The 11,445-nt window shown below is 43.0% G+C and overlaps 1 protein-coding gene across 1 annotated transcript in view; it reads left to right on the top strand.

Annotated features, from left to right (window-relative positions):
• Nucleotides 1–11,445, top strand: part of SYNDIG1 (synapse differentiation inducing 1) — a 64,353-nt gene that overhangs the window by 51,989 nt on the left and 919 nt on the right. The gene's annotated exons all lie outside the window — the stretch shown is intronic.

The raw sequence follows: 11,445 nt of genomic DNA, 5'->3' as shown, positions 1-11,445 counted from the left end.
TGAAACACTCCGCATAAGAATGCAACATACCACACCTTCCACCCTTCAGACAGCCTGCACCCTTTTAAAGGGTGGAGATAATGCCCACAAAACACAAAGGTAGGGTTGCTGTTTGGATAGAAGAAAGAGATGGTGAACTAGGAGCAGAAAGGCAGCAAGAGGAGCAGAAATGAGTTACAGGAGATCAAAGGGGAAGAAGTCTACAGGGGAAGAGCAAGGGCTGAGATACAGCCCTTTGATGGACTCTCTGCTCATGCAAGCCCTGCACCATTGAAACACAGGACCATCTGCCTAGGAGTACTGTAGTTGTAGGGGAGAGGACTTTTGTACAGAAGAGATTAGGGGCTGGTATCTGCTGGCATGACAACACTGCGATGTGTTATTGCTGTAGGACATGGAATTCTTGTCTTGCAGACGCTGAGTCATAGGAAAGATGGAGCAGTCATTTCAGGGTGCTGACAACTTAATACAAGGTTAGACCTTCCATTTCCATGCCAACAGCAATGGTGACAAATACAAATGAATTGTTCCAGGTCAGCTGATGAACTTTCCCTGTAGAGAAAAATGAGATCTTGTTGAGTCCTCCTGTACCGAGTATGGAGTTGAGTCAAGAGATGAGCATGCCCTCCAGTTTCTTCAGGCTGTGCAGAGGTGTTGCTGGCATTAGTAGATGCTGGTGGGTGTCTGAGTAGGATGCCTGTCTTACAGCACATTTTTTTCTCCTTATTCATTCTATCCCCATCCAAGGATGGTTTTGGAAGATAGGCATGAAGGGTGGAGAATATCTTCTTTGTACTGCAGTGATCACACCACCTACCAACTGCAGTTTCCAGGTCTCTCCCACAATATGAGCAGCCTAGCCAGGAATAATTTCCTTAGTATCCCCCTGCTAGGTGTTTTCCAAGGTAGCTTCAGGTCTGCATCCAGTAGCAGGCACAAAATACCTCATAGGTCCAAACCATCTCTTCTCAAGAGGGTCACTACTCCACAGGAGTTTGTTCACTTGAGACCATCCCAGCCCTGACAAGAGGAGCAGCTTCCTCAGAAAGGGTCATGTTTATGAAGAAGCAACATGTGTTGGTTACTGAAAAGCAATTAAAAATTGAATGCATAATGACCAATATTGGAGCCAAATGAGAATTTATGCACCAAAGTTTTGTTGCTTTTTTAAGATTGTGTGTGCATATATATATATATATATATAGTATGCATTTCAGAGAAGAGTTGTTTTGAGAAATTTCTTGTCTCAGAAGGATTTCCAAAACACTTTGGAAAAGCTGGAGCATCCCATGTCTATACATTTTCAAGCAGAACAAAACAATTCCCTTTTTTCAATTGGAAAGAAAATTTTCCTCTGAAAGATTTTGCTAATGCGTAGGAAAAAAAAACCAAATAAAAGCTCAAAAGCAATGTGAAATATTTCAAAACTATCTCTATAAAGTACTTAAATTAATTTTCATGATTTTTAAAAAATTCTGTTAGCACACATTTGTGTTCAACAGATTTTTTGACACTGTTTTCTGCCCTTGGTCAGAAAGAAATGTCACTTTTCAAGCTCAGTCCCTTGTCTGTATCTCTGTTTAATCTTGAATGCAGTTTGAGTTGTTCTAAAATTATTAAAAGATCTCCTCCTCCTTCTTTTCTTCTCCTTTAGAGCTTTTAAAGCCTTCCTCCTATCTTCTGGAATGTCACAGCTGTATTTTTCACAGGACTTTGGTCAATATTTTTTGCCATGTAAATATAGAACCTATTGTAAAAGCAGTGATAACATTTTAAAAAATGGAGGAGAGAGAGGAGATTAATTAAATTTTGTTTTAAAAGAAGTATGTCTATCAGAAAGGCAAAATTATTCCCATACTTGTTACTAGCTCAGAATTTTCTGATATAAATGGGAACAGAAACCTGAGCAGAAAGCTTAAGGGAGACAGGAGTTCACAGTGCTTTTTGTCTACTTCAGTCGAGAATAAACAGATTTTTTTTATCAAAGTGTGGTGACTTTAGCCCTTACACTAAATAAGTGCAATTTTTATGTCAGCAAAATCAACAGTCCTTTGTTAAATAAATATGGGAGTAGCATATTAGCAAAATGGATTAACTCAGTGCATCACCCTGCATTATAAACCAAGGATGCTGAACCCTCCTAAGAATTAATGAAAATTTTGGGTCAGACCAGGCATCCATCCAACCCAATAACCCGTCACCAGTGGTGCCATAAGCAGTTAGGAAGAGAGGATTTTAAGATCAGAGCAAGCATATACTTCTGTAATACTTTCACCATGTTGTTCCAAATAATATCCATGATATGTGCATTGGTAAAATTTCAATGATTAATTCAGAAGTACAGCTTCTAATAGAATTTCCCCTTTGAGACAGCCCCTTGAAAGAAAACACTTTGCTGTTGAGTTCAAAAGGCAAAAAAAAATACAGTTTCACATCTCTGGTGTCAGAGGTAGAAGCATACAGAGATGACAGATTCCTTTATGCTCTTCTTCAACATTTTTCAGGGAATCAAGCCTCAAAAAAAAAAAAAAAGTATATGAAATGTTTTACTTGACCACACCAAGACATTTTGTTTTATGTGGGGAGGAGGTGTTAATCATTTTAATCAGAAGAGGAAGGTAACACATGGATTTTTTTAAATCAAAGCAAAACATGTAAGTGTCTGCCAGAAAGAGTTAATTTTGCCCAGGGCTGTTCTCTGTCACTGCTCATAGGGGATCCCAGAGCTTTGAGACACCTGAAACAAGACTTCATGGCGCCCCACTGGGTTTGCTGCTGTCATCTGGGCTTGGAGCCAAAGTCCGGAGACAGGAAAGTGCTGACTATGAGAGTAGGGAGCTGCTGCTGGTATTGGGGAACGGTGGTGGGTAGAAAGAGAAGGGATGGGAGTTTGGGTCCTGCTTTTTCCCCCTGGGCTTTGTAGGGCCGTGCCTGGCACATGGTACTTAAGGCTGGGAAAGCAGACCATCAGTGGTCTGCAGGAATTGAATTTATGGCTGGCTGCTATTTAGCTATCTTGCAGCTCTATCGTCTGCGAGGGCATTCTTGATGCAATCAATAGCAAATCAAAGCTAGGCATTTCCTTGCTGGTACCATACACACATAACTAGGGAAATTTGCAGCTTGTATTCATTTTTTTTGGCCTTTGTAATTGTCTGTCTGCCTGTCCATCAGCCCTCACTGATAACTTTTCAATCCATTGGCCAGTTTTGCTTATCAGGTAAGCAGAACAGTAGGGCTCCTGTAGATGATGAAGTCCATTCATTGTCCAGATAAGCAGGGGGGAAGGCAAGTGATGCTCAGCCCATCCCATTCTTCACGGGACGGACATTCCTCATGCATGGACACATAAACTATCTGGCATTTCTGCAAGGGGGGGCTCCCTTCAGGGTTTCCTATTGTGTCAGATGCACCCTTCTAACAGCAGACCCCAAACTAATTCAGTCACTTTCTTCTGGGGGCCCTTAAATGAAGCTCCTTGCTTCTTTTCAAAAACAAAGTCTTTCTTCACAGGGAAGAACAGCCTCATTCATACGCTGGAAGTTAACTTATTGCAGAGCTGGCTGACACAAAAACCTCTGGGAGTGTAAACTGATTTGCGTCTTAAAGCAATAAAATTAAACCAGCAAATATTCTGTGTAGACACTCTCTGAAGCCTTTGCTATTTAGTTACATTTCTTTCTGATTGATGTTAGAAGAAGTTTAGTGGCATTGGGATACCTTTCAGAAACCAAATTTGTTGCAGCTTCTGCCTTTTCTTGCAGGATCACCCCACCTTCACAGAATGGTTGAGGTTGGAAGTGACCTCTGGAGATCATCTAGACCATCCTCCCTGCTCAAGCAGGGTCAGGTAGAGCAGGTTGCTTAGGACCATGTCCAGTGGGGTTTTGAATATCTCTAAGAAGTAAGATGCCACAGCCTCTTGGTGACTTCTGTTGCTGACCACACACCAGATGCATTAGCAAGAGACTCTGGCAGTCCTGAAATGCAGACTCATCTGTAGCGCTGTCCAGTCAGTCCCAGACCAGATCCTGCAACAGGGGTAGAGGCATCATGGGCAAAACATACCTTGTGATGTCCCCTGAGCTGAGGGCAACTTCTTGCCGCTCACAAAATGGAATCGGAAAACTAGAAATTGCTTACAGATTTCCCTTCCTGAGTAATGCTCACATTTTAAACTCTGTGTCTTCAAATAAAAAAGAAACAAACAGCCATCTAAATGGGAAAAATAAAGGAGCCCCTAGGGACCGAATCGGTCACTAATAATTGGTTGATAAACTTAAGCGGTACCTAGGTAGATGCATCCAACCTCTAGGCAGATCATGTGTATGTTCATGTGTGTGGACACAAATCCATGTCAGCTGTGCGTAAGTTGGTGTGGGCACACACCTCTGCATGTGTAAACTAGGCTTCACTGCATGTCACCTTTTCCAAGTTTTCTTCTCCTCTTTCATCGCAAAAGGGCAACGTCTGCTTGAGGGCTAGAAGCAAAGCAGAGGGGCGAAATCATCTTCTTTACCATAAACATCCAAATTCCTGTATATGCCAGGAAAACAGAATTGCCCTCGTATCACAGGCTGAGGTCTCATTCTTTCAAGTGCAATCAAATGAACTGCTGTTGCTGTGGAGCTTGTCTAAAAACATCTCTCTGCATTCTGCTCATTCAGGCCTTTCACGCCTGCTGTTCTCATTATTATGCTCTTGTTTTTCCAAGTGCCGAAATCTCACTCGAACATTTATAGTTTTATCTGCACTTGAATACACAATCAAACGCCACAGGCAGCACCAGCCAGGGGCTGAATCACGTCCTTGTCTACGTCATATTTTTAAATTCCAGCAAAAAACATTGATACCAAAATGATCCGATGGCTCAAACCCAGATGTTATTAAAGTTGATCATGCAGAAGAGGCAGAGTCATGCTGGTCTCCATTTACACCGTCTTCTCCCCATTCACACTCTCTTCTCCTGATCCTTTTGTGGGTTTCCAGGAATAAATATTGTTCCCAGTAAATCTCCTTCCACCAACACAGCATCATCTAATTTGGTGACATTAGAAATCCCTTTACTCAGGCCACTTGTTTTCATCTGCTCCATCAACATTCAGGAGCTTGGTGGGATTTTGGCCAGGCCGGGAGTCCCCGTACTGTTGCAGAGCGAAGAAGGTGATGCTCACGAAGATGGAAATGCCACTTGAAATGCTTGCTGGAGTAACATTTGGTTAAACTACACTTGTCTTTGAAGTGCAATACAAGACGCTGCTCCAGACACAGGATGGCCACCGGCCTGTCCTTTTCACTGCCCGCACACGGGTGGCTGTTTCTGCCTCCACTGTGATAACCCTCCTGTTTGTTTCATGGCCTTGCTGGACAGCCGTGGTAAGGAGGGGGGTGAGGCAGGGCAGAGGGGCTGCTGATGGGAAGCAGCAAGCGTCCACTGTAACGCACTCATACTGCAGAGTGCTGTGCTCTGGCCGCTGAGGGCACAAGTCTATTGACTAGAATGAGGATTCATTGTTGAAAGAAATCCTTCAGGGGTAAGTTTTCACACTGGATTTTATTTTATCGCTCTGAGGTGCAGCAGAGCACTTGGGACTTCTGGCAAAGCCTCAAGCCAGTTTATCCCCTTTCCATGTGTTAATGAAACTCTGGTGGCATCCCTGTATCATCCTTTTGTCACTGCTACCCAAGTACTCATAGTATCTCAGCATTGCCCCAGGGGAAGTTCCATGTGGGCTAGGCATTTACTATCTCAGCCATCCCAACTGGATCTCGGTGCTCCCAGACAGTAAAACAGCAGATTATGGTCAAGATCTTATGCTTTTTATCTTCTCAATGCTCAGGGTGGGGTTGGTCCCTCACTGAAGGAAAGACATCAATCCCAAGCAAGTTATCTAGTCTCTACCTGGAATGTGGATGGGAATTTCCTCAAGATGATCTAGCAATTAGTTTTGGACACTGCAGTCTGAAGGCTAGATTAGACTAGGCTGGATGCCTGCCTTTGAAGAGGAAAAGAAACTTAAGCATCAGTAGAGATTAAGTCTAGCATTGAGTCTAGGAGGTTTGTGTATCTGTTCAGAAGTGCCTGCATTTCAGGTGGCACCTGCTGCCCACTGTTTCCACAGTAAGTTCCAGGCAGGGAATATCTGCTTAAGACTCATGTCCATTTCCTGGGCCAAATTCCCAGCAGAAATGATGGAAACCTCAAGAAGAGCTCTTTGGTTCCTGAAAAGCAAGTTGCCACAGGCTGAAGTTTCTATTGTACTGTGGGCGTAATGGAATTTGCAAATGCCTGACGGAATGAAGCACCATTTGTCATTTATTTAGATCACCATTTCTGCCTGTGGACCTGCTTGATGCGACTCCATAGTTCCTTCGTTGCTCTCCTCAGGATTGAAAACTGCATGCCACTTGAAGTAAGACTCAGTGTCTGACCAGTGGCTGCATGGAGACTGTGCATCCCTGCTCCCTGCTCTGGCCATTTCTTCCCACAAAATGAAAAGAAATCCTCCCATCACCTAACCAAACAGCTTCAGGGAGATGAGGCAGGATTAATAATTGTGATCAATGTGTGTCTTGTTCCCAGATACAGCATACCAGCAGGTATTTTGTGAGAATGATGTATGAGTCACTGTGGGATGCAGCAGAATTTTTTGGCCTTGCAGCTCTGGAGGTACAGTATTCATCTTCTCTCAGCCTATAAAACATGCAGCCCAGAGACATGATGAATATGTTTTGCAGAAGCTCAGGTGGAAACTCCAGGGAAGTTCCTTGAAAGTGTTTCTAAACAACAAGACATTCGTTTTGTTAGTTACACAAGAAGATAAACCTTCCAGATCTCCTTAACCCTTCTTCCCCCACCCCTCCTCACTTTCCTGGCTTACTTCTAAAGAAAGGATTGATTGGGGGGCTGGTATTTGCTCAAGCCCCTGTTTCCAGCTTTGGAGTACCCAGCCTTCATCACAACCTGTGCCAGTAGCTGGCAAGTTGATAGTCATATCTGGGCATCCAGAGGGCACAGACCAAGGGAAAACCAAGAGGCAGGGGTAGTCCAGTGATACAAACCCTTTGCAAGAGAAGTATCTCATCTTCTGACTGTGCAGTGAGGGAACTTGCCTGGTGCTGTGTGATGAATTATCTCCCACTCATAATTCATCCCATGTCTTGCACTTGTCCCCTGCTCTGTTTATCAAACCTGTGGGTCCCGCTGCTGCCCAAAGACTCTGTTAAATTGGTTCATCAATCATCTGGCTGCCAGCCACAGTCTTGCCAGGGAAGGGAAGAAACTAATGGATAGAAGTACTGTAAAACTCCACAGATAATACAATTCTGATTAGGAAAAGTGCTTATTTCTGCGGCCACTTTTAAGCCCATTAGAATAGCTATTTGTATTCCTTTCTACTTAAATTTAAGCACTTAGCTTGAAAAGGCTGTAGTAAATTAAGCCCTTTGTTAGTAGGGCATTTGGATCTTCATTCTTGCACCAGTCCTGGTGGTCCTTGACCCTCAGAGTCAAACATGATGGACCAATTAATACCAGCTAAGTATTCAGCACAGTAATATTCATAGCTGGAGCTTTGCTTTTCAGGAGAAAAAAGTAACAAAAGCAAATATTGCGTCAGTGATACTGGAGCTGAGTCTGCCAAGAGGAGCTCACAGAAATCCATTTCCAGGCTGAGTACGAACGGCTGGACAAACAGTGCCTTTGTACCATTTGGCACCTCAGCGCCGGGGGCTTGGCAAAGGCCCTGGTGGTGCGCGTTACCCCATCCCACCTCTAATTGAGCAGAAATGCCTGGACAGGTGCAGGGCTTTGCCATTTCAGGCCAGGGTTCTGAGTAGACTGGGGCACCTGTGGCACCCAGGGGTGCACAGAGCATGTCCATCACAGGCACTGTGGGCATCCAGCATGGATCTGTTTAGTGAAAGTGAAGACGGCATCAGTCTAATGTATCCTGCCTTGCAGTAGCTTGCAGACTAGCACACCATAAATGTGACCTCATTTTTAACCAAAATTTGGTGGGATATTTTCCTTACTCAATATTTTTATCTGAAATACTTTTTTTTTTTTAATTAGCTAATATGGATTTTTTTTTCTTTTTCTGAGCAATATTGACCACAGTGGCATTGTCAAAACATTAATTGTCTTACCCAAAAACATGTGTCGGAAAGGAAGGCTGAGTTTGTTTTGATGCCTGAGGTCCCAGTGTTGTGGCTGGCAGCAGTTACCGAGAAGTGTCCGCCACAGATATTGTTCTCTGTACTTGCACCTATTTTGGCTCTGGAGACTTGAATCGCTGCATCTGTTTCACTCTCTGTGGTGTTTGATCATAGGCTTAGGTGGCCAGTCCTAAGTAGAGGACTGGACTTGTCTAAATAGACAGGTTTTATTTTTCAGCTAGCAGTACCCAAGATACAGACACTGTGAAGTCAAATGAACAGCCTGACCACTGTCTGCATTTAGATGTCTTGGTTTCTTTTTAGGTTTAGTTACCATTGTTTTCACCTTTTCTACTACAACAAGGAAAAGCTGGTGAGACTGTATCTGACTGGGCTCTCTGATCTACACGGGAGATTTCTTGGCCTCATTTCCCACATGGAGTTTGCTAGAGCACAGGCATCCCTGGCGTGGAAGCCCCCAAACAGAGTGTCACTTCTCTGTGCCAGGCATCAAAGGGTCTGGGTCATAAGCTCTTGGATGGGTACAAAACCAATCGAGTTCCTCAAAATGCACAGAGATACCAAAGATCTGATCCACGTTTAAAAAAAAGGTCAAGAAAAACTGCCTATCAGTTGCCAGATGCTAACCTCTTAAATTGGCCTCAATTGCATTTGCCAGATCTGTTTAGCTTAAACCTGCAGAAATGCTGTAATTTGCATATAGTGACATCGGGGAGTAATGGGATTGTTTTGCCTATTAGGAAATAGCAACAAAGAATTTTATTAGTGACAAGCAAATCCTTTCAGTCTAGTCTTACGCCAATGGAGGATGGTTTCTGTGTCGGTGATTTCTCCATCTCAGTGGAAAACTTTCTGAATGGATTAAAGGAGGAATATAAAGTTGTCCTTCCCATGTGCCCTTACCTGTGCACTCTACTTTCAGAATTTGATGTAGGAGTAATTTGATTTTGCTAAGTCACAAAGTATGCATCAGGTTAAAAGAACAAACCCCACTCAGATTAGGTAATTTGTTGGAAACTGGAACTTGTGTAAAAGTGCATGCCTATTCCCCAAGCAAAATCAAGCTATATTGTAATGACAGGAGCTGCAACATTCAGCAACTCTATGGCAGCACGTGACTAATACAAGACATCTGGGTTTGGCTGGGCTGAAAATTTTAACAGGAAGTTGGATTTTCACCATAGGTGCAATCCTTTCACAAAGGTCAGGGCTGTCCTCAAAGAGCTCATCAAGAAAAAAAGCTGTTCTTTGTGAGAAGGTTTGTTGCTAGGTTGAAGATCCTATCAGAAAAAAAGGCTATTAGTTCTCGACCAGTCAGCTTTCTGAATCCCTTTGGGTCAGTTAACACATCATTTTGGGTAGATCCAACTTCTTTTATTGAGTCCAATCAAGGTATACTGTCAGGTTTTCAGATTATTTGACATTTTGGTTAATGGTTTCTTTTCCCTTTGAGTTTCCATCTATTATTAAGTGAAAAAATACTGTTTTGAAACTGTACAAAGTTTCATTTAAAAGAGGTCAGCCCAAAATGTTGCAGAATTTTCCATAACTTAACGTGACATTTCAGAAATGTCAAATTGAAATGTTCCAGCATTTTCAAACTTTCCCTCCATTTTGGGGATTTAAACTGTTTAGCTCAGTTTATCCAAAGGCTCAGATAGCTTCAGCACTGTGCATTTACCTTTGCCTGACAAATCTGACCTAACTTCTATGAATAGGAGCCTCTCTGTTCAAGCCTTTCATTAATGCTGTGATGGGTAGTAGATGCTTGAAGAAAAATCTTTGGGGAGAGCTGAATGACAAACTCTTTCTAAAGCTTTCTCTGCTTTCCTTGCCAAGACTTTTAACCAACCCTAAGAAATATTTCCATGATCCCCAAAACCCCTGGCATCTTTCTGGAAGGGGCTCTTCTTTTGAGTCACTGGAGGTCCCAGACAAGAAGCTCATGAATTCCCTGGTCACCCCGCTGAGAGGCCTGGCCAGACACCCTTTGTAAAGTGAGTAGGATGCCTTCCCCATCTTAACTAAGGGACACCACACTAGGAGTAAAACAGGGAGTTGTTTATATGTTGCTGTTTTGAAACGATCATTTTCCTCCTGCCTGCAGCCTAGTCTCTCTCTCTTTTCATATGTATTGTTTGTCATTGTTTCTGCCTGAAACATTTATAAGGCATTATGCTTAAAAAATTAGGTTGATGAATGAGAAGAGACGGGTGTCCTAATAAAGTCATTGACAGAAAGGCCAGAAGCCTTTTTTTCAGCATGGAAGCTTGTCGTTTGGCTGCTGTAAATTGCTCTGAGTAGCAAGATAGTAAAAAAAAGACAAAAATAGAGCAATAGATGACACTGAAGCAGAAAGTGTCTCAGCAAATCGAGCATTTGTGGAGAAATACAATTAAAACATTAGGAATTCCTCACTCATTGTAACAAGGGAACAAAGGCTGTCTCAGAACTTATGGAGTTCATATGCTTTTGCAAGACCTTTCTTATAGATGATAGATCTGTTACTGGCTGCTGGGTGACCCTGTTGATACCACACCACAGTCTGTAAAAATTACATCCTCTTTTCATCACGCTGCAAGACTGAGACCCACTAAAATGGGATCAGGTGGTCTTGTCAATGGGTAGATCAGTCCTGTCCAATTTTAGCTTTTCCTTTGCCTGTTTTGAGCAGGGATTTTGTTTTGTCTTGGCTCCTGGGCTCAAAGGTGCCTGGAAAGCGTGTTAGAAGAACTGATATTTGAATACTTTTGAAACTCCAGATGTAGCTTTCTGCAGTGACCGTCCCATTGATGTCAGTGTAACTGTGGGACCACCACAGGAGGCAATCCCCCCCTCAGTTGTGATTCTGCTTTCTGAGTTCATTATTGACAGCCGTACTAACATTCTGTAACTCTGTGAGGTTCATTGTGCTCAAGCCTAAATGCCTTGCATATAACTTGGGGGACACCAGCTGATCAGGTTGAATTCCAAGGCACCTGCTTGGGTACTCAAAGCTACATAGAAGATGCAATGCTACATAGAAGATGCGATACAATTACCAGTTCTGCTTTGGATTAGTCTTCTGAGCTGCTGGGAACCACAGCATTTCATGTCTCTACAAGAAAGCCACTTTAACACCATCCAATTGAATGCACCACCCCCAAGAGAGAAGACCATGGCTCCAACACCAATGGCCCCACTAAGCATGTGTGTCATCTCTCTGATAACGAACTGCCTTGCTCATATGCATAAGTGTTCTTGTCAATCAAGGCTGAAAGGGTGTGT

The sequence above is a fragment of the Egretta garzetta genome, unplaced genomic scaffold (assembly GCF_000687185.1).
Source record: "Egretta garzetta isolate BGI_Z169 unplaced genomic scaffold, ASM68718v1 scaffold17, whole genome shotgun sequence".
Taxonomy (NCBI): domain Eukaryota; kingdom Metazoa; phylum Chordata; class Aves; order Pelecaniformes; family Ardeidae; genus Egretta; species Egretta garzetta.
Note: the sequence above shows the minus strand (reverse complement) of the source record. Positions and strands in the feature narration are given on the sequence as shown.